This window comes from Panthera leo, chromosome A2 (assembly GCF_018350215.1).
Source record: "Panthera leo isolate Ple1 chromosome A2, P.leo_Ple1_pat1.1, whole genome shotgun sequence".
Taxonomy (NCBI): domain Eukaryota; kingdom Metazoa; phylum Chordata; class Mammalia; order Carnivora; family Felidae; genus Panthera; species Panthera leo.
Genome location: NC_056680.1, coordinates 72,652,874 through 72,679,634, shown reverse-complemented (window position 1 = coordinate 72,679,634; position 26,761 = coordinate 72,652,874). Strand labels below are relative to the sequence as shown.

The window sequence follows — 26,761 nt, the reverse complement described above, 5'->3', positions numbered from 1 at the left end:
TTATTTTATTTTTTGCCAGAGAGACAGGGCATGAATGGGGGAGGCCCAGAGAAAGAGGGAGGACACAGAATCTGAAGCAGGCTCCAGGCTCTGGGCTGTTGCCTGGATGCAGGGCTTGAACTCACAAACTGCAAGACCATGACCTGAGCTGAAGTCAGATGCTCAACCGACTGAGCCACCCAGGCGCCCCTAAACTTAGCATTTTGAACAATAAGGAAATGTCCCTTTAGATTTATGAAGTCCTATAATGCTATCACAGCAGATTTTAATCGTGATGCAATTAGGAAAGTAAAGTAGTTTATTTGTGTTGGAGAGCTAATCTGATTAGAGTTAGTTCAGTTCTGAGCTGATTTATACAAATCTCATTTATTCAGAAGGTCGTCGCATAGTCAGAAAAGAGTGAGTAATATTATCGTAAAAGGTGCTGGTTGTTTAGGTGCTTATTCATATTCATTGACAGCTTAGCAAATTCTGAGTTTTTACAATGATCATTTGGCTTGGGACTAGAAACAAAGGGTCTCTTTTTATTTGCTGTTTTTGCTAAGCTTTTAAAAAAATTATACATAAGGGGCACCTGGGTGGCTCCGTAGGTTGAGCGTCAGACTTGGGCTCAGGTCACTATCTCGGGGTTTGTGAGTTCGAGCCCTACGTTGGGCACGCTGCTGTCAGCCTGTCGCTGCAAAGCCCACTTGGGATCTTCTGTCCCCCTCTCTTTGCCCCTCCCGTTTGCGCTCTCCCCAAATAAATAGATATTTTAAAAAATTATACATATAAGCAGAAAACTGGGAAACATAATGATAGCCTAGGTTCTTGGTTTAAAAAAATGTTGAGATGAAGCTTAGCTTTCAAAATTAAAACAAATAAGTTTTTTCCAGTAGACTTCAGATATGTATGTGAGATCATTAAATACATTTTTTTTTTGGGAAAAAAAAGGAGTTGCAAGGTCTATTGGTTTCAAGACTACAACAAAGAAAACAGAAAATATGAATGAAAATGAGAATCCAAATACACAAGCTTCTAGAAAAATACTTGCAATTTATTTTATTGTCATAAGATGAACTTTTACTATCAACATCTATATGTTGATTGAAGACAAATTTTCCCCTGACTTGTTTGGCTCCCTGAATAAAAATATAATAAACATAGCTATGCAAGATTTCAAGAGCTGGATGAAACAGCTTTTAAAATTTAAGAGCAATTCCAGTTATTTTGTTTGATTAAAACAATAGAAGTCAGAAAGCATTGTCAGAATGTTATATGAACTTAAGGTAAATGTATTCCCTTACTCTTCTGTTGTATCTTTTGATGAAGTTGATAAAGACATACAATTGTGTGTGTATTGCTACTGGGCAAAAAATTAAACAAAAGGAATATTATTTTTTATCTGATATATATGTTTGAAAGTAGTCCAATTTAAGTTGTAAAAGGATAGAAATAGTTTCAGAACTTAAGAAGATCATGCCAAGAAAAAAAAATATATTGAGCTCAGCCTGTACGTATTGAAGAATAAACAACATGGACAATACTTTGCTTTTGATTCAGTTTTGGCAATCCTCAGCAAAAGGATTTGGCAAGTCTGAGCTTTTAGAAGGCTTTTTAAGGAGTATATGTAATAGGAGTACCCTTTTTTTTAACACCCCCTTCCCCAATTTATTTCTCAATGCACACAGAATTGGCAACATGGACCAGAGGAACATTTTCATTTATATTCATTCTAAACTAGATTATCTTCGCTTAAAACAGGACACAGTCTCTGAAATAAGAGCCATCTGATTCAGTCCCCAATGAGGCTGGGATAGTTTTCTATTACATTAACTCACTAACCTACCCCTGAGTTCAGATGTTTTCTTTAGTCCTAAAGAAAACATTTTACCTATTTCTCTTGGAAGGATATTAGTAACTTGTTGATTTTGATGCCAGTAAGCTTTTCCAAGTCACTCAAACCAAACATACTTTTATGTAATCTTTTAGTGGTCATTATGTCAGAAAATGTAATAGGTAAATTGAAGGGGGTGACTTTAAAGGAATGTGACAATATTCCTAGAGCATTCCTTCCAGCTATCATCTTTCTTTTAAAGGACAGGCGTCCCAATGATCAGTGTGTAATGTGGGTATGTGCATATTCTATTCATCATATATGCTGGAGTCGCTACTAAGAACATATGCTCTAGTGATTTTTCTAGAGATGCTCATCTGTATTAGTAGTAACGTAGAAAAAATAGTCACTTGTATTTGACTATTTTTTTTCCTGAAACCATGTTAGAAACAGGCTTATGCAAACTGAGAAAGGATGGGCTTTCTTTGATTATTTATATATCCCTCCCAGGACGCATGCCCTTCCTACCTGCAGAAGGTGGCCTCATGGAACTCCTTTCTGACTCTGTCGCCTCACCGAGTCCTGCCTTTCCAGGGCAGTTCCCAGCTTTCTAAGGAGGTTTTCACCCGTTTTCTCTTTCACAGATTTATCTGGGTGATAGTTTGTTACCAAAGCCATTTTTGTTCCTTAGTTGCCTTTCACTGTGGAGGGAATCTCAAGTTTATAGAATGAAAACAACGTATTTTTCTATTCTAATTACAACTCTAATGGAATCCACAGCATTAAAATAACATTTATGAGGTTTTTCTAATTACACAGTTAAAACATTTGCAATGTTGGAAATTTGGAGAGCTCGGGAAAATATCAAAATGCTAAGGAAAGACAAAACAATCTGCAACACAACAAAATAAAAATTATTTGTAATTTTACGCATGAGTACAGTTCATATTTTTCTCTTTCTTTCTTTCTTTCTTAATGTTTTTTTCACTTTTGAGAGACAGAGAGAGAGTGTGAGTGGGAGAGGGGCAGAGAGAGAGAGAGAGGGAGACACAAAGTCTGAAGCAGGCTCCAGGATCTGAGCTGTCAGCACAGAGCCCGATGTGGGAATTGAACCGATGAACTGTGAGATCATGACCTGAGCTGAAGTCAGACACTCAACCGTCTGAGCCACCCAGGCATCCATTTATGTATTTCTTTCAAATAGTTAACTCATTAACTTAATCTGTCAGTGATATGAACTAATATTATGAACACAAATACACCCAGGCCCACGTGGTTCTGGACTTTATGTTTGGTCCATTGTCTCCCAGCTAAACTCTATTACCAGTATTTTAGCTTTATAACAACTTCAGACTTCTAAGCTTTCTAGCATTATTCTTTTTCAATATTTTCTTGCCTATTATTATCTGTGTATACTTTCAGGGAAAGTTTGATTGAAAATGTCAAGTTATAAAGCATCCTTTCAGGGGTGCCTGGGTGGCTCAGTCAGTAAAGCGTCTGAATCTTGGTTTTGGCTTAGATCATGATCTCACAATTCGTGAGTTTGAGCTCCATGTTGGGCTCTGTGCTGAGCCTGCTTGGGATTCTCTCTCTTCCTCTCTCTCTGCTCCTCGCCTGCTGGCATGTGCTCTCTCTCTCTCTCTCTCAAAATAAATAAATTAAGAAAAATAATCCTTTCAGATTTTGATTGGAATTTCTTTAAATATAAAAATTAATTTGGCTAGAGGTGACCTGATTCATAACTGAATTGTCTCATCCAGGAATATGACAGTAATCAACCCTTACAGTACACCCCTCAGCCCGGTTTTGCATATTTTTTTCATGTTAAGTCATATACTTTTTTTCTTGCCTATTATTGGCTATCTTACATGTTTTGGGAACTGTAGTGGATAGGATCTTTTCCCATTATGTTTGCCAGGTACTAACTGCTTGTGATATATATGGCTCATAACTGGACACATCACCAAAATCCTTTATTATTTCTAATTAGTTCTAATTCAGATCTTGAGTTGTATAATATTAACTTTCCCTAATTTATGTAGTTATTTTAAGTTATCCTTTTTTATTCAATTTCATATTTTTTGCCCTGAATTCTCTAATTTTTGTTTGCTTGTATGACATTATTTTATCTGTTTGGTATGACTTTGTCCATAAATGAAGGCAACAGAGAGAGGCAGGTGATAGATCTGCAGGGGTAGCATTGAGGAACACCTGTGTGGAGCAGCAATATCATGATTAAAATCATGTGCTCTGGTGCGGGACTGCCTTTGGTCATGGCTATGCCACTTACTACCTGATTGACCTTAGGCACATTAATTAACCACTTTGTCCCTCAGTTTATATCATCTATAGAATGGGAACGTTTTGAGGATTTCAGTGAATAACCAGATGTAAAATGCTTGTGATGGTTCGTGTCTCAAGTGTACTACACACTATATAAGTATATGCTATTATCATTGTTATTCTTATATATATTTTAAACTTTATAGAACAATTTTGATTGATTAATTTATTTTAATGTTTATTTATTTATTTTGAGAGAGACAGAGAGAAGAGAGACAGGGGGAGAGAGAATCCCAAGTAGGCTCCACGCTCGGCACACCCCATTATTTTGATTTAGTTATGTCTTTTAAAATATAGTTTTAAATAAATGCTTATTTCTGTAATACTGATATATTTGGTTCTGCTTCTTATGTGAGTTTTTTTAAAAAAACTTTTCTGTTGTTCCCTTTGCTTTGTGTCTTTTCAAAACTTGCTGTATTGCTTTTTTGTTCCTTCTAGTAATGTGGAGTGTATATACTTGAAAATATATTGTATACCTATCCACCTTAAGAAACAGACCCTATTGGGGTACCTGGGTGGCTCAGTTGGTTAAGCATCTGACTCTTGATTTCGGCTCAGGTCATGATCTCACGATTCATGAGATTGAGCCTTGCATTCAACTCTGTGCTGATAGTGTGGAGCCTGCTTGGGATTCATTCTCTCTCTCTCTCTCTCTCTCTCTCTCTCTCTCTCTCTCTCTCCTCCCTGCCCCTCCCCCACCTACCCTCTCTCTGTTTCTAAAAATAAATAAACTTAAAAAAAGAAACAAACCATATTGTTTCTCTTGATATGAATTAAAGGAATTTGTGCCTTTAGTTTTCTTCTCCCTACAGCTTCCAGATTTGTTTGCAGATTTTGTCATTTTTCATCTCACTTACTACTTATTTTTTTTAACTTGTATCATTTCTTTCGATAATTATTATGTTGTTTTATATTTGTATTTTAGTAGCTATTTTATTATAATTATGAGATTAAGTGGTGACAGTATTCATTCCCATTTCTTTCATAGCTCAGTTTGCATATTTGTGAGGTTTTTGTCTTATTTAACCTGTCTGTGGTTGAAATATGCCTCCAAGCATTTTATTTTTCCTCTGGTATACATAGTTGGTATATTTTATAAGCCTTTACATATCTGATAATATATTTCTGTTGTCTTTACAAATGGGTGATGATTTGTCTGGCTATAGAATTCTTAAGCAATCTTTACCCGTTAAAATAATTTTATTCTATCTGTAATATTGTGAATAAGTGATCTAGACCAATCTACCGTTATAAAAAACTTTTTAAGGAGTATTTACCTTTGACAAATATATATCAGGGGTTTTCTAGGTATAATTAGTTGTATCCTGTATAGAGTGAAGGTTTTTGGTCAGCAGATTTAGATTTTTTTATTCAGCTCAGTAATTTTATTTTTTATGGAAAAACTGTGATTAAGCTAAAAGAATACAGATTTGGCAAAATGGCACATCTCACTCCTCCCTAACCCACTGACATAAGCCAATGAATCAGGCTTGCAAAAAAAGGACATGTATTGAGTGTGGTGGACAGAAATGTGGCAGGGCATTCCTCCTGCCCCCTTTAACCCAACCCTATTTATGTGCTGCTCCTCTTCTGGTTGGGCATTGTTGATGGCAAATATGATGTAAATGAATTCTTGTTGAAGGATGGAAGTCAAAAGGCACCAGTATGGTTTCATATCTGATCATTCCTTTAATAGTGTTCCCAACCCCCAAAATTTTGTCTGTTAGACCAGAGACTCTGCTGTTGTTCATAGTGTTTATGACACATATCAGAAGCCACTCTCCTCTCATTGGCTTATTTCCTCCTCTAAGTTTGACTCACAAATACAGCGCTTAATTCTTACAGGTGCATCTATTCTACTCGTTAGGAAGACAATATTTAATCAGGAACTAACACTTTTTGATGGCTGAAGGTGCTGAACAAGACAGCATTCTTTTTTTTTTTTTTAAAGTTTATTTATTTTGAGAGAGATAGAGCACGTGCAAGTGAGGGGGGGTGGTCAGAGAGAAGGAGGGAGAATCCTAAGCAGGCCTGTGCTGCCAGTGCAGAACCTGACGTGGAGCTCCATTTCACGAACCGTGAGATCATGGCCTGAGCCAAGATCAAGTGTTGGTAGCTTAAAGGACTGAGTGACCCTGGCGCCCCAAGACATCATCCTTACTACTGCTCAGAGTAATTGTATTTGAAACACTAGCTGATGCTTTTTCTTTATTCTTCCAAGAGAAGATTGAACAACGCCAACTGTTCTTTTAAGGGTGGTTTCTTGTGCCATATTAGATGTTTTTGTTTTATTTGTTTAGATTTCATCTTTAACAAAATACATTATTGTAATGTTGAATCTCCATTTTGTATCTTCTATAATTTTTACCATTTTTGGAGCATTTTAATATTGTGTCCCTTTCTTCTTCAATGTTGGCTAGGTTTAAAAGTTTGTGCTTCTGCTGACTTACTAGATTTTCTGCAGTATAGATGCTGACATTTATAAGTTTTAGTGTGATTTTAATTCTATTGAGTCATTCTCTCTTTACTCTCTACATGCTTTTAGCAAGTCCGTTGATTTTCTTTTCCTGTAAGTGCTTTTTCTTAGTTCATATTCACTCTTTTTGTTTGGGGAGTCCAGAATGTTTTCTTTAATTTACTTGAGAGCATAAATAAATGCTTTCTAAACTTTACTTATGTTTTCTGCCATATTTACATTAAATATGCTCTTTACTTCTTACATGTTGTATTTGTTTTCTTTCATAGGGCATAAACTCTTTATGGGTATCATTTCATCTTTATATTTATACATTCTTAAATGAAAAAGATGTATTCTGACCATGTATTTGCCAATAAATAGCATGAATGGATTTCGAGAGGGGACTTTTCACGATATTCTCCTATATAATATTAGGATTCTTCCCTAAGCTTTACAGTCTAATGGCTTTCTGGGGTAACTTTATATTAGTGACCCAGCAATCTGGAAGAAGTTGGAGACATGGGGGACATCCAAGCAGGGAAATTTTCTCTCTGTGTGGTTTTTTTCTCCGTATGTGGGGAAGCTGTGTTTAGCTTTCCAAAGCTAGTTTCTTTTCTTCCCTGCTTCCCCTAAAAAACACTGTTTGGCTATGTCTGACCTCTTTCCTGGAGCTGCCTGCTGTCTCAGGCAAAAACCCTACTTTAATAGGAGAGTCGGATTCCTAACTCACTTCATCCACCAAAATAAACTCCAGATGGATTAAAGATTTACATGTAAAAAAAAAAAAAACTCTGTAAGTACTCAAAGAAAATATGGGAAAGCGTTTATATACTCTTTGGGTGGCAATGTACATTTTAAGTCCAATATAAAGACAAATTAAGTTACTGAGAGATTTAACTATTTGAAAATGTATAACGTCTGTGTGTGAGAAAGCCCACTCCATATATGCTATTATATGGTAAGTAAAAATATTTATAACATGATTTGATGGTCAAGGAATAAGTGCTTTGGTGTAAAGAAGTTTTACAAACCAATAAGGAAAATATGAAAATCCTAATAAAAAATGAACAATATTGAGAGATAACTTATACAGAAGAAAATACAAATGGCTAATAACAATGTGAAAAAAATCTTTTCATGTAATTAATAATTAAATAAGTACAAATCACAGTATTGAGATATAATTTTTTTATTATATTGATAAGTGTAAAGAAAAGTCAACAATATTTATCCACTAATAATACTTACCATGGAAATTTCACTTTTCAAGGTCTTTTTTTAAATAGTTGCATAATATTTCATGGCTTGGATATAACTTGGTTTATTCTCCACTGATGGACAGTATACTGGTTCCATTTGTTTTTTTGCCATGATAATAAATGTTGTAATGAATATTCATTTAAATATGAATAAACTATGGCTGTTATATACACAGGATAGGTTATCAGGAATGGGATTTCTATAACTAAGGGAATGAAGAAACAATTCACATTTTTACCAGCAGTATGTGAAAAAGCTCTTGTCCTGCCTCTAATTTTCCCTAAAACTGGGTATTATCACTTTTCATAGTTTTTGCCAACCCTAATGGGTAAGAAGTTGAAGAGCATTGCTGTTTAAATATTTAATATTGGATATTTGCATTTCTAGTCATATTATATTTTTGTTTGTTTCAGTATTTTTCTTTCAATACGTAGGAATTCTTCTTATATTGATATTTTCTCAATGTAACTTTCATCTTTCACTATGTTTTTATTTTTTAACTAATCAAATGTAATTGATTTTTCTTCCAGAACTTTTGGGTTTTGGCCTTGATTAAAAGATTTCTCAACATTTATTTTTCTTTATTTCATTCTATTAAAAAATTTGTTTTGATGTTTATTCACTTTTTGAGAGAGAGAGAGGAGGGGGGTAGAACATGAGTAGGGGAGGGGTAGAGAGAGAGGAAGGCACAGAATCAGAAGTAGGCTTCAGGCTTTGAGCTATCAGCACAGAACCCAATGCCGGGCTTGAACCCATGAACAATGAGATCATGACCTCGGCTGAAGGAGCACTTAACCCACTGCGCCACCCAGGTTCCCCTATTCTATTTTTGTTTTATTTTTACATTTGTGTCTTTACTCCATATGAAATGTTTCTTTTTTTTTTAATTTTTAACATATTTATCTATTTATTTATTTGAGAGAGAGAGTGAGAGAGAGAGCGAGAGAGAGAGCACAAGCAGGGGAGGGGCAGAGAGAGAAGGAGACACAGAATCCGAAGCAGACTCCAGGCTCTGAGCTGTCAGCACAGAGCCTGATGAGGGGCTCGAACCCATGAACCATGAGATCATGGCCTGAGCTGAAATCGAACGCTCAACCAACTGAGCCACTCAGGCGCCCCAATATGAAATGTTTCTTTATATGACAGGAAGTAGTGTCCAACTTAATTTACTTACAGATGGATAGCTAGTTTTGACAGAATTTTGACTAGTTTTTTATTTCTAAAATAAAATTCTATCTCTGTCATATTAAATTTTTGTGTATATTGGGACCTACTACTGATTCTCTTCCATTCCACTGAATTATTTATTTCTTGTTTGATTAAGATTATGTTACAGTAGTTTCTTTGGTTTTTGTTGTTTTTTAAATTTATTTTCAGAAAGAGAGAGAGAGAGAGAGTGCATGAGTGGGAGGGGCAGAGAGAGACGGGGAGACAGAACCCCAAGTAGGCTCTGCACTGCCAGTGCTGGGCTTGAACTCACCAACTGAGATCATGACCCGAGCTGACATCAAGAGTCAGACACTTAACCAACTGAGCCACGCAGGCACCTCTATAGTAAGTTTTAGTAGATGGTTGCAAGCCCTCAACTTACTCTTATTTTCATATTTTTTCTTTCTTACAAATGTAGTCTTCCATGTGAATATTTTTTTAATGTTTATTTTTGAGAGAGAGAGGGAGCAGGGGTGGGGCGCAGAGAGAGGAGACAGAGAATTCCCAGCAGGCTCTATGCTGTCAGTGCAGTGCCTGATGGGGACTTGAACTCATGAACCCCACATTATGACCTGAGCTGAAATCAATAGTAGGACGCTTAACTGACAGAGCCACCCAGGCGACCCATCTTCCATATGAATATTAAGATCATTTTAACTTAAGTCAAAATAATTAGGATTCCAACTGGATTGCTTGCAATCCAGAAAAAATGAAGAAATGAAAAATATATACTTTCAAAGTATATGCATTAGGAAGACATATTTATATATATTTATAATATTTTGGCATCAAATCTTCCTTTTCAAGGACATGGTTTGCCTCTTGACTGGTTAAAATCTTATTTGTATCTGAGAATAAAATTTTATGCCTACATAGATTTTTTTCACTATTGTGAATAGGAATTTGGTTTTATTTTAATTTCTTTTGTTTGTCAGGCATAAAATGTTGGTTTTGCATATGACATATCTAGTCACCTTATCAAATAATCTCATGGATTGTAGCAGCTTTATTTTTAGGGTCTTTTGAATTTTCTAGGTATAATTTTCTAGTATGTTAGTCATTTTGTTTCTTATCTTCATATACTGGAGTCTCAAAGCCCAATTTTGGCTAACAACTGTGATAAAGGGTCATCGTGATTTTAATGATGTTTATCTTTTTATATAGTCTTACTGTATTCTTTTTACTTTCAATTTTACTTGGAGCTCTTAGAAATTATTGTTGAATTTTATAAAGTGACATTTAGTATCATTTATAGAATCATACATAAATATGAAATTTTTTGAAGTTTTGGATGCAATTCATTTGTTATATTTCTTGATCATCTTTGGCTTTCTGAAATAAACCCTCCTTGATCATAGTGCAACATTCTTTTGAAATATTGCAAATATTAATAGATTTTATTTGGAATAATTTAAATAACATTGGAATTTGAGTCCTTTAAAACTTGGCAAGAGTTCAGTTGTAGATCTATCTGGGTCTCGTGCTTTTAGAAATGATTCGTTTTAAGATTGTCATAATTTAATAGCCTTTATAATCTTCATCATTAATGGTTTGTTCAGTTTTTGATACTTTTTTCATTGGTTTTGATATTTTTCTAGAAAATATTGGCCATTTATGTTAGGCTTTCAAATATGTTGTCAGAATTGCATATAATATTTTTAGGCCTTTTCCTAATTTCCTGTGTATCTTTTATGTCTCTGTTTTTGTTTCTTTTTGCCTGCTTTATTTATCTTTTCTTTTTTTATCAAACTTGTGAAAATTTATGCATTTCATTGGTCTTAACAAAGAATTTTTTATTTTTTCTATTATTTTTCTATCATATATTTCAGCTTTTCCTTTTGTTAATTTCTGTGCTGTATTTTCTTTTGGTTTATTTTGTGACTTCTTTTTTCACCTCTCCTTCTCCCCCAACATGGAACTTGAACTCACAACCCTGAGATCAAGATTTGAGATCAAGGGTCAGACTCTTAACTGACTGAGCCACCCAGGTGCCCCTATCTTGTGGCTTCTTCTTAAATACTTAAAATGTATACTTGGTTCCTTTATTTTCAGTTTTATTTTTTAATAATAATAGTTCAAGCTATACATTTTTCTGTAAATAAGATTTTATGTTTCCCAGAGGTTTTGATATTAACTAGTCTCTCCTTTTCATTGTCTTGTAGATAATTAGTAATTGCAGTTTTCATTTATTTTCTAATGTAGGCATTATTTAGGAAAATAATGATCAATTTCCAAAGAGGTTTGTTTTTATTAACTTTTATTATAATTTTCTAATTTATTGGTTTATAGAAGTGACCCATACAGTTTGTCGGATTTTGAATTTGTTAAACATTTTGTGTATGTGTGTGTTCAAATGTATGATTTATTTTAAAAAAGTGTTCTGTGGACATTAAGAAAATGTTCTTCATTTATAGTATGTGAAACTGTATATTATGTATTTATATAAAATCTTATTTTTGGATTATGTGATTCAATTTTTCTATTGATTATATTATTTAACTTTTCTATGTGCTTACATATTTTTAATGTACTAGCTCTTTGGTCTTTTGAAAGATTAATATCTCTCTCTGATTGTATTGTTTATGAATTTCTCCTTGTATTTCTATTAGCTTTTGCTTTATTTATTTTGTTTTGTTTATTTTACTTCTCAGTTATTTCACTTTGTTTATTTAACATCTTTGTTATTTAACTTTTAAGTTATATGTTTTTGAAATTAAACCTTCCTTGTATAAATCATATTTTGTATTACTGTGTAATGCTATTCTCTGTCATGTTTAATTTTTTTAACTTAAATTCTGGCTCATCAAAGATTACTGTCACTGCCCCTGCTTTCCTTTTTGTTTGCACTTGAATGTCCGTTGTTTTGTTTTTCTTTTAATTTTAGTCTTTTTCTATTGTTTTTTAAAAAGTATAAACATACTGATTTATAAAATATGTTAGTACAGAATACATTTTAAAAAAAGAAAATGCTAGGTAAAATTATCCTCATTTATGAGTTATATAATGAGCTCCTATGGATTGAAAAGAAATACCTCAATAGAAAAATGATCAAAGAACACAATTTACATCAATAACAATACAGCCTATATAAAAATATAGATAGGCTATTTCAGCCTTACTGGTGATTAAACTAATGTGACTTAAAAGAAAAGTCTTAAGTTTGTATCCTTTAAATTCACAAAAAATAGATAATATCTGATGTTTTAATGAAATTAAATAGTTTTGCTTTGCTTTGGCCTGTATAAATAGGTAATCTACTTTTGAAAAACTACTTGGCAATGCCTTTCAAGAAACACAGCAATTTTGTACTTTGGCTCATAATTCCCACTTTTGCAAATTTTCCCTGAGGAATTTTATTTATGGCAACAACTAATAACAAATCTAATATCTAATAGGAGAATGGTATCTTGAATTATGATGTATCAACTTCATGGTATTTTAAGTAGGCACTGAAACTTAATAGACTGTATTGGGAAAGGCTTAACTCATTTGTTTCTGTGCTATGACCACCATTGTAAAAGCATAAACACATAAATCTGTATCTATCTATCTATCTATCTATCTATCATCTGTCTATCTGTCATCTCTCTGGATGATGTGTGGAAGATGTTATGGAAAATGTTTATTATCAGTTTTGCTTTTGTCAGATTATGGGATTTGTTCTTTAAAATTATTTTTACTTCTTTTATTTTTATTTATTTATTTTTTAAAATTATTTTTACTTCTTTTAAAAGTATTAATTTTATAAGAACATTTTTGCCGTTTGGTGATCTGTATTAATTTTGGCTGGAGAGGGTGTGTTTGTGCTGGTTTCAGCCTATCAATAACCAGCGTCATGGTTGGTCTATCCCTTTTGATTCTTATATGATTGCAAGACACCCTTCAGCAACAACCACTGGGAACTTTGAAAAAGTCAAGGTTTATTACTTATAAGACCTGGAAATTACACAGCACACCTGGGGCCACAATAAGATCACAGGTAGAGAGAGAGAGAGATTGAGAGAGAGAGAGAGAGCAAGAGTGTGTAGGCTGGGGGTTCTGCTTTTATTAGGGTTGAGGGTGGAGACCTGGGATTTTGCTGCCTCACTCTTTATTGGTGAATTTAAACATAAGAGTGGGAATTCAAAGTGTGGGGAACAGAAAAGACAAGTGACCAAATTTAGAAATCAACATCTCTAAAACAAAAGTGCCTTGGGCAGGGGGGTTGTTGGTGGTGGTGGCTTGACTTTTTACTTAGTGTGGCTGGCAATATATTTATTCAAGAAAGTCTTATTGAAGTGGATGTCTTGGTGATCAAAGATTACTGTTGGGACTTAGACCACAGGGTATTTGTATGGAACTTTGTGTCTTGAACTGATATTTCTTCATAATTTTCTGAAGATACTTCCAAAGCAGAAGAATTTTGAGTAGCTTATTTTGCAAACAGAAAAGGCAGAAGCACAGTAGTCAGTGATAATGATTGTCTGAAGAATTAGGAGATGGTCCTCAATGGTCCATGTCCTTGTGTAATCCCCTTCCCTAGAATACAAGTGGAACTTAGAACCTGTTCTCGAGCCCACACAGCACATGGGGAAGGTGATGGGCTAGTCACTGCTATGACTATGTTATAGCCTATGGCTCTGTCTTAGTAGACTGGGGTGAGAGACAGTCTCTTGGTGGCCATGACGAAGCAAACAGCCATGTTGTGAACTCCTTTTGTAGAGGTGTGGCCTTTGGCAGCTGAGGGCCTCAGTCCTACAAGCACAAGGAAATGAATCAGCAAACGAAGGGAGCTTGGAAAGGGATCCTTTCCTGGTCAAGCCTCCAATGGCACCAGGCCCTGGGTGGTACCTGGATTTTAGCTGTTGAGACCCTGCACAGAGAACTCAGCTGAGCTGTGTCCCGATTTGCCATATAGAAACTGAAATAATAACTGGATGCCCTTTTCAGCCACTAAGTTTATAGTAATTTATTATGTAGCATAGAAAATCGGTATATCTGATAAGCATTTATATTTCATATGAGCCTCAAGCTTCACATGATGTCACCTGGTTTAAGACAAATCTGTATTTTTCATGTGACTATAACCCCAAAGTTGCATATTTATTTTGATGTTTAAAGAGAAGAAATTTTCCTTTCTGTTATGTTTTTGAATTTTACATTTTGTGAAAGTGCTTTTTTTCTTAATTCTGAAATTGTATCAGTTATCCAATAGACACCACGTTAAAAGTCGCTGTATATCTGATTGCAAGCAGAGAGCCACTGGGTAAAAAGACATTTGTTGTAAGGACTCACAGATTGGAAATTTCAGGAACTGTGTCTTCTCTAGGAACCGGTCTCTCTGCCCTCTCTGCTTCTCCCTGGATAATGCTGTGATCTCCAATGATTGGTTTCCTCACCAGCTAGTCAGTGTTGTTTTGCTCCTTCATTATTTTGGGGTGCATGTGTGGTGCAAGGCAATAAATAGCCTTGCTATGTGCCTTGAGTCACTTTCATAATGTATTTTTGCTTCCAGCTTCACATTTAATGGCCCAGCCTCTCCTTTTCCCAGTATCAAATGTTTGGGAGAATGAGATTGGACCAGCTCAAAGTTATGGTCAAGAATAGGCCACCGTTGAGCTGCTACTGGTCAGGTGCCCCTGTCTAACTCTCATGAACTAAGGCAAGAGAGGGTTCCCATGGTAGAGGAAAAGCCACTTAGGGTGCAGGAGTTAGAAAGAGGCAGATTATGGTGAGGTGTGGTCTGGATAGGCAGTGACAGCATTACTTGTATAATCTGTCAATTGCCAGGAGGTTCTTTAAATGAAAAGCATCATCAGGGCACCAGGGTGGCTCAGTCAGTTGAGCATTATACTTTGGCTCAGGTCATGATCTCATGGTTTTTGAATTCAAGTCCTGCATAGGGCTTGCTGATGACAGCTCAGAGCCCGCTTCGGATCCTCTGTCTCTCCCCCCACCCCCCTGCCCCTTCCCCACTCATGCTTCTCTCTCTCAAAAATGAATAAATATTTTTAAAAAACAAATGAAAAGCATCCCCATTTTTAGTTTTTCTCACTTGTAAAATAGAGGAAGTTACATTTTCCCATTTGTCCTCTGAAGGTTGGACAACTTAATTTTGGAAAACTGCAAAGAAATTAAAATGCCTTATTACAGCATCAGAATCCATAAACTGCAATGTATTTATAGTAAGAATTTTAGTGTTCATTAGGGTCCTGAAATAATGCTTTATTTTTTCTCTTACTCCCTGCCTAAAGTATAGTGCTGTAAATATATTTGGAAGTTATTATGGCAAGAAATGTAATTGTAAAGAAGAACATCAGTGTAAACTATGTTAACTCAGCTGATGTCCTGAAAGGCAGCAGAATCATAAAGGAATGTGTTCATCTATGGGGCAGTGAGTTCCTGCTGCAATGGAACAAAAGACAGTTTGTGTTTATATATTGTAAATGGATACCATAAACGGAGAGTTCTTCGTGGGTTTTATGGATTGAATTTCTTTGGCTGACGACAAAGTTACTAAAAAGTAGTGCAAATAGAGATCTGATAGCAGAAATTCATTTTCTTCCTTTTACTTAATTAACCACATCCACTTTTGTTATATCGCTAGCCAACTCTAAACCTAGACAGAATCCCCAATATACTCATGAATCACTTGATTCGTTACTGAAGGGGAAAAAATAATTTTGGCTTGAATTAGAAGGAAAAGGAGGAGAGTTATAATTTTTAACCAGTAAAAAGCTACTTTCCCCCTGTTTTTTTTTTTTAACCTGGTTGCAAAGGTACGCCGAGTGCAGTTTATACTTTTGGTGTTCCCTCTTTGCATTTTTTCTTGTCCGATAGCTGTCGGAAGAAATGACCAATTGATTCAAGAGCTTGGTATCTCCTTGTGAATTTACAGTCCAAGTCCTCTCTTAGAAAGTCCACTGCCAAGAGGCATATCTGGATGGAAGGTGGTTGAGAGGCTAGAGATCTTGGTAGAAAGCCTAGTTCTAGTCCTTGACTTTGGTCAAGTAGCCTGGTCTGCTTTGTTGTTTAATCTGCAACAGCATGAGAATAGTTAATGGAAGAGCTGTATGATTCAATGCTTCTGCCATGCCAGTCACTGCTTTAATCAGTTTCCAAGTATTGTCTCCCACACTTCTTGCAGTAGTCCTGTGAGGTAGGCTTTACATGCATCTTGCAGAAGAGGATAGGGGCCCAACGGTGTTATGTAGGTGGTAAACTGCAGAAACAAGCGACTGTGAGGGGTGCCTGGGTGGGTCAATCAGTTAAGTATCTGACTTCGGCTCAGGTCATGATCTTGCAGTCCATGAGTTGAGCCCTGCGTCAGGCTCTGTGCTGACAGCTCAGAGCCTGGAGCCTGCTTCGGATTCTGTATCTCCCTCTCTCTCTGCGCCCCCCTCCCCCCCCCACTCACACCCTGTCTCTCTCTCTCAAAAACATTAAAAAATTATAAAAAATAATCGCTTCTCGGCCTTTTGGCTAAGATCAAGTGTAAAAAATTATAAAAAATAATAAAAAACAAAAAACCAGGAGCCTGTGCTCCTAACCTGTGTGTTTGACTTCCTTTCCCTGTGATGGCTTACAGTCTCAGGAGGAAGAACAGAAAATGGGAATCAACACCTTGTGTGTGTTAAGTACTGGAGCAGAGAATGGACGGCTGCTGTGGAGTAACAGACGCGGGGAGATCAGAGAACTTCGGGAGAATCAGAAGCCGAGGTGAAATTTGAAGCATGAGAAAGGGTTGTTGAATGAAGAAGGTGGAAAGAGGACATTCTGGTGACAAGGACTAGCATTCTGTGTTATGTGGGTGGGTAACTATGGGTGCATTACTCTCCTGGTGCAGAGAAAGTTTCCTAGGCACAGGTACTTCAATGGGCAGGAGTCAGATTCCACTATGGAAGTTGCTTTGTACGAAGGTTACGTCTGCACATTTCCTTGACGTTTCTAAGTGCCATGGGGAGGCTTCTGTGACTGGCTCTTTGTGCTGCTGTGATTTGCATCTCCATTTCCACGAACACAGCCTTAACTCGGTAGCTCACTTTTGCTTACCTGGAAGATTATACAAGTTTACCTTCTCCCTTGTTTTCTTTCTGATATATACTCTCTTGAACCTGGAAGCAGAGCTTTGATCAGGTCTCTCTCCTGCTCACAAACTTACAGAGGCTCTCGAAGGTTTTATTGGCTAAAATCCAGCTTTCTTAATGTGACTGCTGTCAAAGGCTCTATCCCATCTTTCCAACGGTATTTTCAGTATTTCCTTTAACAACTTATCAGATGGATTTGTTGATGTGCTCACTTTGTGCTCTCTCACTGAGTCCCCTTCTTACCTTCCCCCATCTTTGGGTCTTCAAAGATGTCCAGCCAGGTAGAGAGCTGTAATAGATGCTTCTTAACTGATTTCTGAGAACTCTGGCACCTTTTTTTTTTTTTTTAATGTTTATTTATTTTTGACAGAGAGAGAGACAGAGCATGAACAGGGGAGGGGCAGAGAGAGAGGGAGACAGAATCTGAAACAGGCTTCAGGCTCCGAGCTGTCAGCACAGAGACCGATGCGGGGCTCAAACTCACAGACCGCGCGAGATCATGACCTGAGCCGAAGTTGGACACTCAACCGACTGAGCCACCCAGGCACCTTCCTCTGGCACCTTTTAAACAGCTTTAGGAGCTGTGTTTTGCAGCTCTGGGGACTTTTCTAGCTTCTGTCTTCCATGTTCTGCTTACATCTAATTTCCTGAGCTTCTGTCTTATTGTCCAGTTCCTAGAGATCTGTTGCTGCTTTTCCCTTGTTTTCTCCTCAATATATCACCACCTGCATCATCTTGCACTGAGAGGTCACAGAACAAGGGACACCTGACTCCTTGTCCTGACCAGACCGGGCTCTAGGGTACTTTACTAGAATTCAGGCTTGGTATTCCTGCTGCCCTCTGGTCTAGACAGAAGATTGGCCCTGATTCATTTTGTCATCTATTCCTTTCACCGATATTTACCAATTACCTAGTAATTGTGTGCCAGGCCACTGGAGATACTGTGGTGAGCCAAACAGTCGGTATGACACCTACTTTCTAAGGATGTCAGGAAATGCTTGCTTCCTTGAGAACTCCCCAAGACTAATAGTTGTCACTATCCCTAAGACTGTGCATTAACCCTGAGCTATTGGAGTTAAATGAACAGTTGTTAGAAAAGGGCTGTGTGAATACTGATGTGTTCACCCAGTTTTGAGCTCTTTATCTTGCCCCTACTTTCTTCTTTGGTCCATAGGGACCATGTTTTGGCAAATTCCAATATCTACCACTTGAGTCATTTTTTCCCAGATCAAGACTAGGTATACATAACTGAAGGAACTATTTGAACTTTTTTTTTTTTTGATCCCTAGAAGTCTGTGGAACCCAATTAAAATGGATTTAAATGCTTCTAAATTAGTCTTAAATTTATAATAAGCACGAGATATGGTGGGAACAAGTGGGAGGGTTCTTTGTTTATGTTGGTAGTATTTTGTTAGTATTTAGAATGAGGTGTAATTAAATTTTTAATAACTAACTTATTGGCTAGCAGTTTTAGTGGTTAGTAGGTGACAGGCACTATGCTAAAAGTTACCATATGTATTATTTCATTTAATCCTTTGGAAAAACTGTCAACACATCTTTCACTGAATTCATGTATAAACACTTTCTTGGGCTCTTCACAATTTGGCTTCCACCGTGTCCGGACTCATTTTCTACTATCTTTGAACCTTTTGTGACAACTCAGCATATTCCTGGCTATTGTGTGTGTTGTATTAGTGTCTGTTTTTTCTTCCACCTATTCTTCCACCATTCTTTCCTCTTCATGTGAAAATCTTACACTTTGTAATCGTTACATTGTCAAGATATTCCAGTCTGTGCACATTGGATGTGATCTTTGACACTTTCCCTAAATAAAGTAGAGGTTCAGTGAATATCTGTTGGGTTAAACATCAGGTGCTTTGGGTAGTTTTGCTAATTTATCTCACTTAAAATAGGCAGATGTTCTTTAACAGCCACGTAATTAATATGATTTGAAATGGTTTGCTGCTCTTCATCCTTCCATCTTAGAGAACTAACCAGCTGCCAAAACAAACATCCTTTTTAAAACATATAATCACTAAGAATTACTTCATTTCGAACAACTTCTATGATTTAAGAGTATCTTATTTTGTATTTTAATAAAGGAAGTCCCAGGAAGTCTAGTTTATAACTGTTTGCCACAGTAGGTGCTCAGTTTTTGAATGAGTGGGTCCTAGGAGATGGGTAATGTTATTATTTTTTTAATGTTTATTTTTGAGAGAGAGAGAGAAAGAGAGACAGAGAGAGAATATGAGTGGGGGAGGGGCAGAAACAGAAGGGGACACAGACTCCAAAGCAGGATCCAGGCTCCAAGCTGTCCAGACAGAGCCCAAGGTGGGGCTCAAACCCACGAACAGTGAGATCATGAACTCAGGGGAAGTCAGATGCTTAACCAACTGAGCCACCCAGGCTCTCAGAGACAGGTATTATTATTATATCAGATTATGGCACAGAGAAGTTAGGTAGGTTGCCTGCCTCACACAAAGTTGCTGTACAGAGCTGACATTTATGTGTCATCCCAACTGTGTCAACAGTTTTCAGGGGTATATTTCTAAATTGAGTCTCATCTCACACTTAATTCCATTATTACTCTTTGGTATACCACCCTTCTAGGAACACCTGGACTCCCAAATACCGTGACAAATGACTGTAGAAAAATATTAATGTTACTGATGATGCATGTCATATCTGATAAAAAAAAAAGTGCATGTCAAAGTGTCTGAAATGGTAGATTATTTTATAGAAAAAGATAGGATTAGGGACGCCTGGGTCGCTCAGTCAGTTAAGCGTCCAACTTGATTTTGGCTCAGGTCATGATCTCATGGTTGTGAGATCGAGTCCCCTGTCGGGCTCCAGGCTGACAGCATGGTGCCTGCTTGGGATTCTCTCTCTCTTCTCTCACTTCCCCTCCCCCTGCTTGCATGCACTCTCTCTCTCAAAATAAATAAATAAACTTAAAGAAAAAGATAGGATTAAATTTATTTGGCAAAAACTTCCAAAATATATTATGAATCTAATTGCCAAAAGCTTTTATTTAATTTTCCTTGACAGAACCTGTTCTTCAAAATAATTGAAAAAAACTTCTTCCAAATGGTCAACAGTTGCTTCCCCCCCACCCACTTTTAAAAAATGTTACTTACTAAGAACACAGATGCCATATTTCACTTAATTGCATTTTTACGGTGCAGTCATTAACTACTGAAAAAAAGTAGCTTAAATGGAAACACTGACATAAACCTCATTACACTGGCTCCTATGTGTTGCTATCGTAAAGTATCCATCTTCTATATGTGTATGTTTTCATAGGATGCTCTTGAAAAGGTAATGGAAAATTAATGTTGCAATGGAGAATTTGATTCTGTGTATATATTTTTAAACACTCTAGCACAGTGTATGTTTACAACATCAAGCGGTTTATTTGGAATTAAGGTTTATCATAAACTTTATGATATTTAAAACATATTTTACAACCGACCATATATTATTTATGCTCCCCATTTTGAGGTTTTTCTTATTTCTTTGACCAAATATTTCTTATGCTTCTCTCTTTAGGCTGAACAGACTATTTATACTCAATTTTCAATAAGGATAAACAAGCCTTAGGATTTCAAAGTGATTAATTAAGCTTTCTCTCATAAATTATTTTTCTGACATTTAAATTTGAGAGCATGCTCTGCCATGGTGGGGTAGTGTGTCAAACGATAGACATAGTGGAGTTTAAAATAATCATTTAAAAGGTGTCACCACAATCATCATCTTTGACCTCACTGATATGGGCACAGGGCACAGATACTTGCCCTGTGTAGTTTTGCTGTTGTTGTTTGAGAGAGAGAGAGAGAGAGAGAGAGAGAGAGAGAGAGAGAGAAAGAGAGAATCTTAAGCAGGCTTCACCCTCATCACGGAGCCTGACCTGGGGCTAGATCCCACGACCCTTGGGATCATGACCCTGAGCTGAAATCAAGAGCAGGATGCTTTAATGGACTACCCAGGCACCACAGCTGGTGTAGTTTTTATAAAGAAGGGAACGAAGTTGTGGGGAACTAAAGTAATTGAAATGTGATAGGAATGTGCAAGCCTGGGAGCTAATCTCTTTTCATACACGCTTGCTATATGTGTAGATGTATGGGAAAACAGTAGAGGAGGAAGCATTTCATGATTTGAGACTCTGTAATCATTGCCTTCTCAGTCTAATCATGCTAAATAGCAATTCGAAAAGCCTGAGGAGAAATGAGTACTTTTCTTTAAGACTCAGTGCTTCTACTACATGGTAGGTGCTTTGCTGGAAGGGGTTTGAGAGTGTTCATCTTTTTTAACTGTATGACCCTGGACACGGTGCTTAACTTCTCTGTGTTCTAGTTTCTATCCCTGTAAAATGGAGACCATAGTACTCTCTAGCTGAGAACATTTCTGGGAGGCTTCACAGGGTTATTACACAATAAGGATTCAATAAATTTTACAACTATTATTATTTCAATAGCAAACCGGTTTATTTTGAGGCAGAAAGGTAGAGTAGAGCTTGATGGACTTGCGTTCTCATCTCGGTTTCTTATTTAATGGTGTTCAGCTAAGCTACCGTATTCTCTGAGGCCTGATTTTCTTATGAGTAAAGTGGGATAATATTATTTTGCAGTCTTTTGGAAGAATGAGATTATGTATGTAAATTACCAAGCATGGGAGTCACACCCAGTAGTGGGTGCTCAGTGAATGGAGCCATTATAATTACTTACAAAAAACACGGTAATAATTGGATTGAGTGCCTAAGGACACTGTGTCTTTACAAAATAGCTTTACTTTGTTCAACAACATAAAGAACAAAGGTCAGTGTTCTGAGAAACTCATGTAGTTGAACATGACCTCTCAGCCAAAAGAAATACATTATGGAGTAAGTGGTTGTAAATGCTATGTTCTATTTATACATGATGAGGGTGTTGTGAACTCTGGAGCCACATTTTTAAATATCATGTGTGAGGGCTTTCTTGTTTCTTACCTTATAAAATGTACTCATTTTAAATGTCTCTAAGTGCATGTAAACATATATAAAATAGCCCCAAACACTTGCTTTAAAATAAGCAAGATCTTCTAGACCAGACCATTTTCTTTCTTTTTCACTGTTTTACTACAATCCTCCTATCAGGATTTCATGTTTGATCTTAAAATCACAGAATTTTATAGCTGGAAGGGACCATTCCAACACCCTAAATTTATAAGTGAGGAAACTGACCTGACAAGTTTAAGTGACTTGCCTAAGGCTACGTAGTAGGTTAGTGACAGAATCTTGGTCTCTTGTCTCTAAGCCAGAACATTTAGGGAAAAGAAGTAATGACTGGATTCAGACAAAACTGAAGCTTTTGTAAACTTAGGAGAGATGGTTTGGGACCAGCAGCATAGAGCTGAAAGAAAGGTTTGGGTGAGGCTGGTGCTGGGGAACTTCACCTGGTGGCAGAGACTGGCCCTTGTGAAATCACCTGGATGGAGCCATACTCCTTTTCTAAAGGATATTGTGATCTCGGGTATGTTCAGGTAACAATTATCTAAGGATGTCAGTTTGAACCAGAAAGTCAAGCACCAGGTAGGTATCCAGACAGTGGGATGGAAGCTTCAAAGTCAGAAAGGCAATATGGCACCTTAAGCTCCAGGGGTGCTGTGCTAATTGATAGCTTGAGGAAGTCACTTATCTTTCAGTGCTTTGCTTTTCTCAATAACACGTTTGTATTAATACCTGTATCTTACGGTTGTGTTGATCATAGAACAAGGTGATTGATTCACGAGGCGAATGTAGCATAGTGTCCGGTCAGTATAGTAACTGCTTAGTACACAATAGCCATCACTACAGCTCCATGTAATCAGTCTCTCCGTGGTAGAAGATCTGTTACAGGGAGGTAAATTCTATCCCTTGAGAAAGTGCTTGGAGAACTTGCTATGTTCTCAGGTCCCAACAAAGGCACCCGCAACTTAGGATAGCATTCTAGTCTGAACAGATAAAAGAGGTATTTAAGGCAGGTGCTTAATCTAGAATTAATTTGTAATTTCTCTTAAGAGAAATTAAGGCAGAAGCCTGTTGCCTGAGCTGGCCAACAACGTGGGTATTCAGTATTCTTAGGGCATGAAGCATCTGGAATAGTATACTTTCCAATAAATACAAGTGAGGTGGGTATATCTCAGGCTCAAGAGGCCGAGTCTAAGACACATTTCAGTGACCTTATTCTAACTAGACTCCAAGATCACTGCCGGATTTTCCTCCTCCATTGTTTTAGAAAGGTGACTTAAAAAAAATTTTTTTTAATGTTTATTTATTTTTGAGACAGAGAGAGACAGAGCATGAACGGGGGAGAGTCAGAGAGAGGGAGACACAGAATCCGAAACAGGCTCCAGGCTCCGAACTGTCAGCATGGGGCCCGACGCGGGGCTCGAACTCACGGACTGAGAGATCATGACCTGAGCCGAAGTCGGATGCTTAACCAACTGAGCCACCCAGGCGCCCCTCGAAAGATGACTTTTAAAAAACATCTAGTTAATATCTATTATGATTGCCTTAACTTTAAAACTTACTGGTGGCTAGTAAATGTCTTCTTTTAGATATGGCATTCGTAATGTGTTTTTTTAATTTGTTTTCTGCTGCTGCTCCAAAGTGACTTTTAAGTGCTGTGCTGACTGGTTACAGTTGTAGTTAAAGTTTAGTCTCTAAAATGCTGCTCTAGGTTTTGATAAACCCAAATAGCAGTCCACCTGAGCCTCAAAAATCTCAGCAACAAATTTGCCCCAACTACAAATTTCTGCTGTATCCCAAGACATGAAAATATATGGTTTTTCTTAACTGTTTATAAGGCTTAACTTCTGTTTACTTAATTTCTTTCTTTTAACATTTATTCATTTTTGAGAGACAGGGAGAGACAGAGCACAAGCAGCGGTGGGGCAGAGAGAGTGGGAGGACACAGAATCTGAAGCAGGCTCCAGGCTCTGAGCTGTCAGCACAGAGCCCAGCGTGGGGCTCAAACTCACAAACCGTGAGATCATGACCTGAGTGGAAATCGGACGCTTAACCAACTGAGCCACCCAGTCACCCCTGTTTACTTAATTTCTTAATTTCTGATCATGGAGTTTCAGGGGAAATCTGTGCAGCCTGAAGCAGCTTGAGTAAGGAAATGATGTGGGCATATTACATGCAAAAGTTGTGCATTAAAGATTAATAGAAAAGACATCAATTTACAGTTAATAAGAACCATGTATTTGTACATTAGATCTTCCCAGATTCTTCTTAGAATGTAGACATAAGCATTGAAAATCAAGGCCAAAAATCAACCACAAAAGGAAAATGTGGAAACAAATAAGACAGAAGACATTTTGTTTTTGTTAGCTCTCACATTTCTTCCTTTATTCACAAGATCATAAGATTTTACATTGGACTTCTTGAGAGTATATTATTCGTGTTTATAGCCCCAGTGTCTAATATAGCAGCCTGAAGAAAATATAGTAGGTGCATAATAATATGTGTTGGATGAATGAATAATGGCAGTTTGATTAAATAATCCTGGGACAAGGAATAGCCTAGTAAATGTGGAGAACTTTTGGATGTTTTGTAGTATGTGCAGAATATTCTCTTTTAGTTCTCTTTGTAAGAGAACCTGTTTGATCAAATAAAACAATATATATGAAAATTCATTATAAATCTCTACATGCTCTGCCAAAAGTAGGTCTTGTCAGCACTCCATATTATTACTTTGAGGACCTGGAAAGACCACATCCTCTGCATAAGGGCCAAGGTCTATGAGTAAGGAAAATGCTGACACACACCACGCCTAACAAAAGCTAAAGTCAATTCTTTTATTTTTTGTTTTTTATTATTTATTTATTTATTTATTTATTTATTTATTTATTTATTTATTTTTGACCATTTTATTTTTTAATTTATTTTTAAAATATAATTTATTGTCAAGTTAGGTAACATACAGTGTATACAGCGTGCTCTTGGCTTCGAGAGTAGATTCCCATGATTCTTCGCTTACATACCCAGTGCTCATCCCAATAAATGTCCTTTACAACGCCCATCAACCATTTTCCCTTCTCCCCTGCCCTCCTCCCACCCATCAACCCTCAGTTTGTTCTCTAAGAGTCTCTTATGCTTTGCCTCCCTCTCTGTTTGAAACTGTTTTTCCCCTTCCCTTCCCCCATGGTCTTCTGTTAAGTTTCTCAAATTCCACATGTGAGTGAAAACATATGATATTTGTCTTTCTCTGCCTGACTTAATTCGCTTAGCATAATACCCTCCAGGTCCATCCATCTTGTTGAAAATGGCAGGATTTCATTCTTTCTCATTGCTGAGTTATATTCCATTGTATACATAAACCACATCTTCTTTATCCACTCATTAGTTGTTGGACATTTGGGCTCTTTCCATAATTTGGCTGTTGTTGATAGCTAAAGCCAAATCTTGATACGATCAAGGTGATCTTTCAGGTGCTACAATATATTTGCCATAACAGAACTTAACATAAACATCCTGGAATTTTATAAGAAGTTGACATCATCCAGAACCTTAGGCATATAATCTTTATAATGTTTAACCCACGACTGAAAATTTGTAGATGTGAGAAAGCTGGAAAAAAGTCACTAATAAGAAAAAGATAAAATCCTCAATGGAAACAGACACAGAGATGATCCAGATGGATTTTTAAATTTTATTGGGTTTTATTTTATTAATCATGATTAGTGTGTTAAATAGAGGGAAATATGGAAAAAATAATGATAATTAAAAAGATAGGATATTTACACAGAAATATAACATTAATTAAATGAGCATTTGGAGAATATAACTGAAATGAGAACTCATTAGATGAATTTAATTTCAGACTACACACAGCAAGACAGAATTAGTGAATTCACAGATAAGTCAGTAAAAAACATCCAGACTGAAATTCAAGATTGAAAAAACAACAAGAAGAAAGAATGTAAGCAGAAAAAGTATAGGTATAAATTGATCATGTGCAAATGCTCAAACATATGTGTGACTTTAATCCCAGAAGAAAAGGACAGAGAATGGGATTAAGTAATGTCTGGACAAATCATAGCTGAGAATTTTACTAACCTGATGAAAGATATCCAGCCACTGAATCAAGAATCTCAGGCAACTGAAAAGAAATCTCAGAACCTCAGAATCTAAATGAATCTTCATTCATTAAATGAAGCCAGAGTAGGGGGAAAAGCCGTTTTACCTGTGAAGGAGCAACATAAAGAATAAGGACTGATTTTTGACCAGAATCTGTGAAAGCCGGGAGACAATGTGATGGCATTTTAAAATGCTGAAATTAAAAGGGGGGGAAAAAGCCCTATATGGTATAAGACCTAATATTACTGTGATGTGCCGCCTTGGCATCTGGAACCAGGAGAGCCTAGAATGGCCTAATTGCAAGTTCCTGTCCCCACTCTGCTCCCAGGGATAAAGTCCTCTAGCTGATCAAATCTCCCTATCAGCTCCTGCTTATTTCTGAGGAACACGCCTCAGTCTTCTGCCCGCCTGTGGAATTATCCAAACAAACCCATCACATGGTTCTGTGGGAACCAGAGCGGCACTCTGCCCTCTGATCTTGCAAAGCCTTGCTTCCCACAGCCACTGGT

At 36.8% G+C, this 26,761-nt stretch overlaps 1 protein-coding gene and 1 pseudogene across 6 annotated transcripts in view; both read left to right on the top strand.

Moving 5' to 3' along the window:
• The window catches only part of SUGCT (succinyl-CoA:glutarate-CoA transferase), a 747,074-nt gene that overhangs the window by 270,486 nt on the left and 449,827 nt on the right, over window positions 1-26,761 (top strand). The window lies entirely within an intron of this gene.
• Window positions 16,528-16,674, top strand: LOC122214723 (annotated as a pseudogene).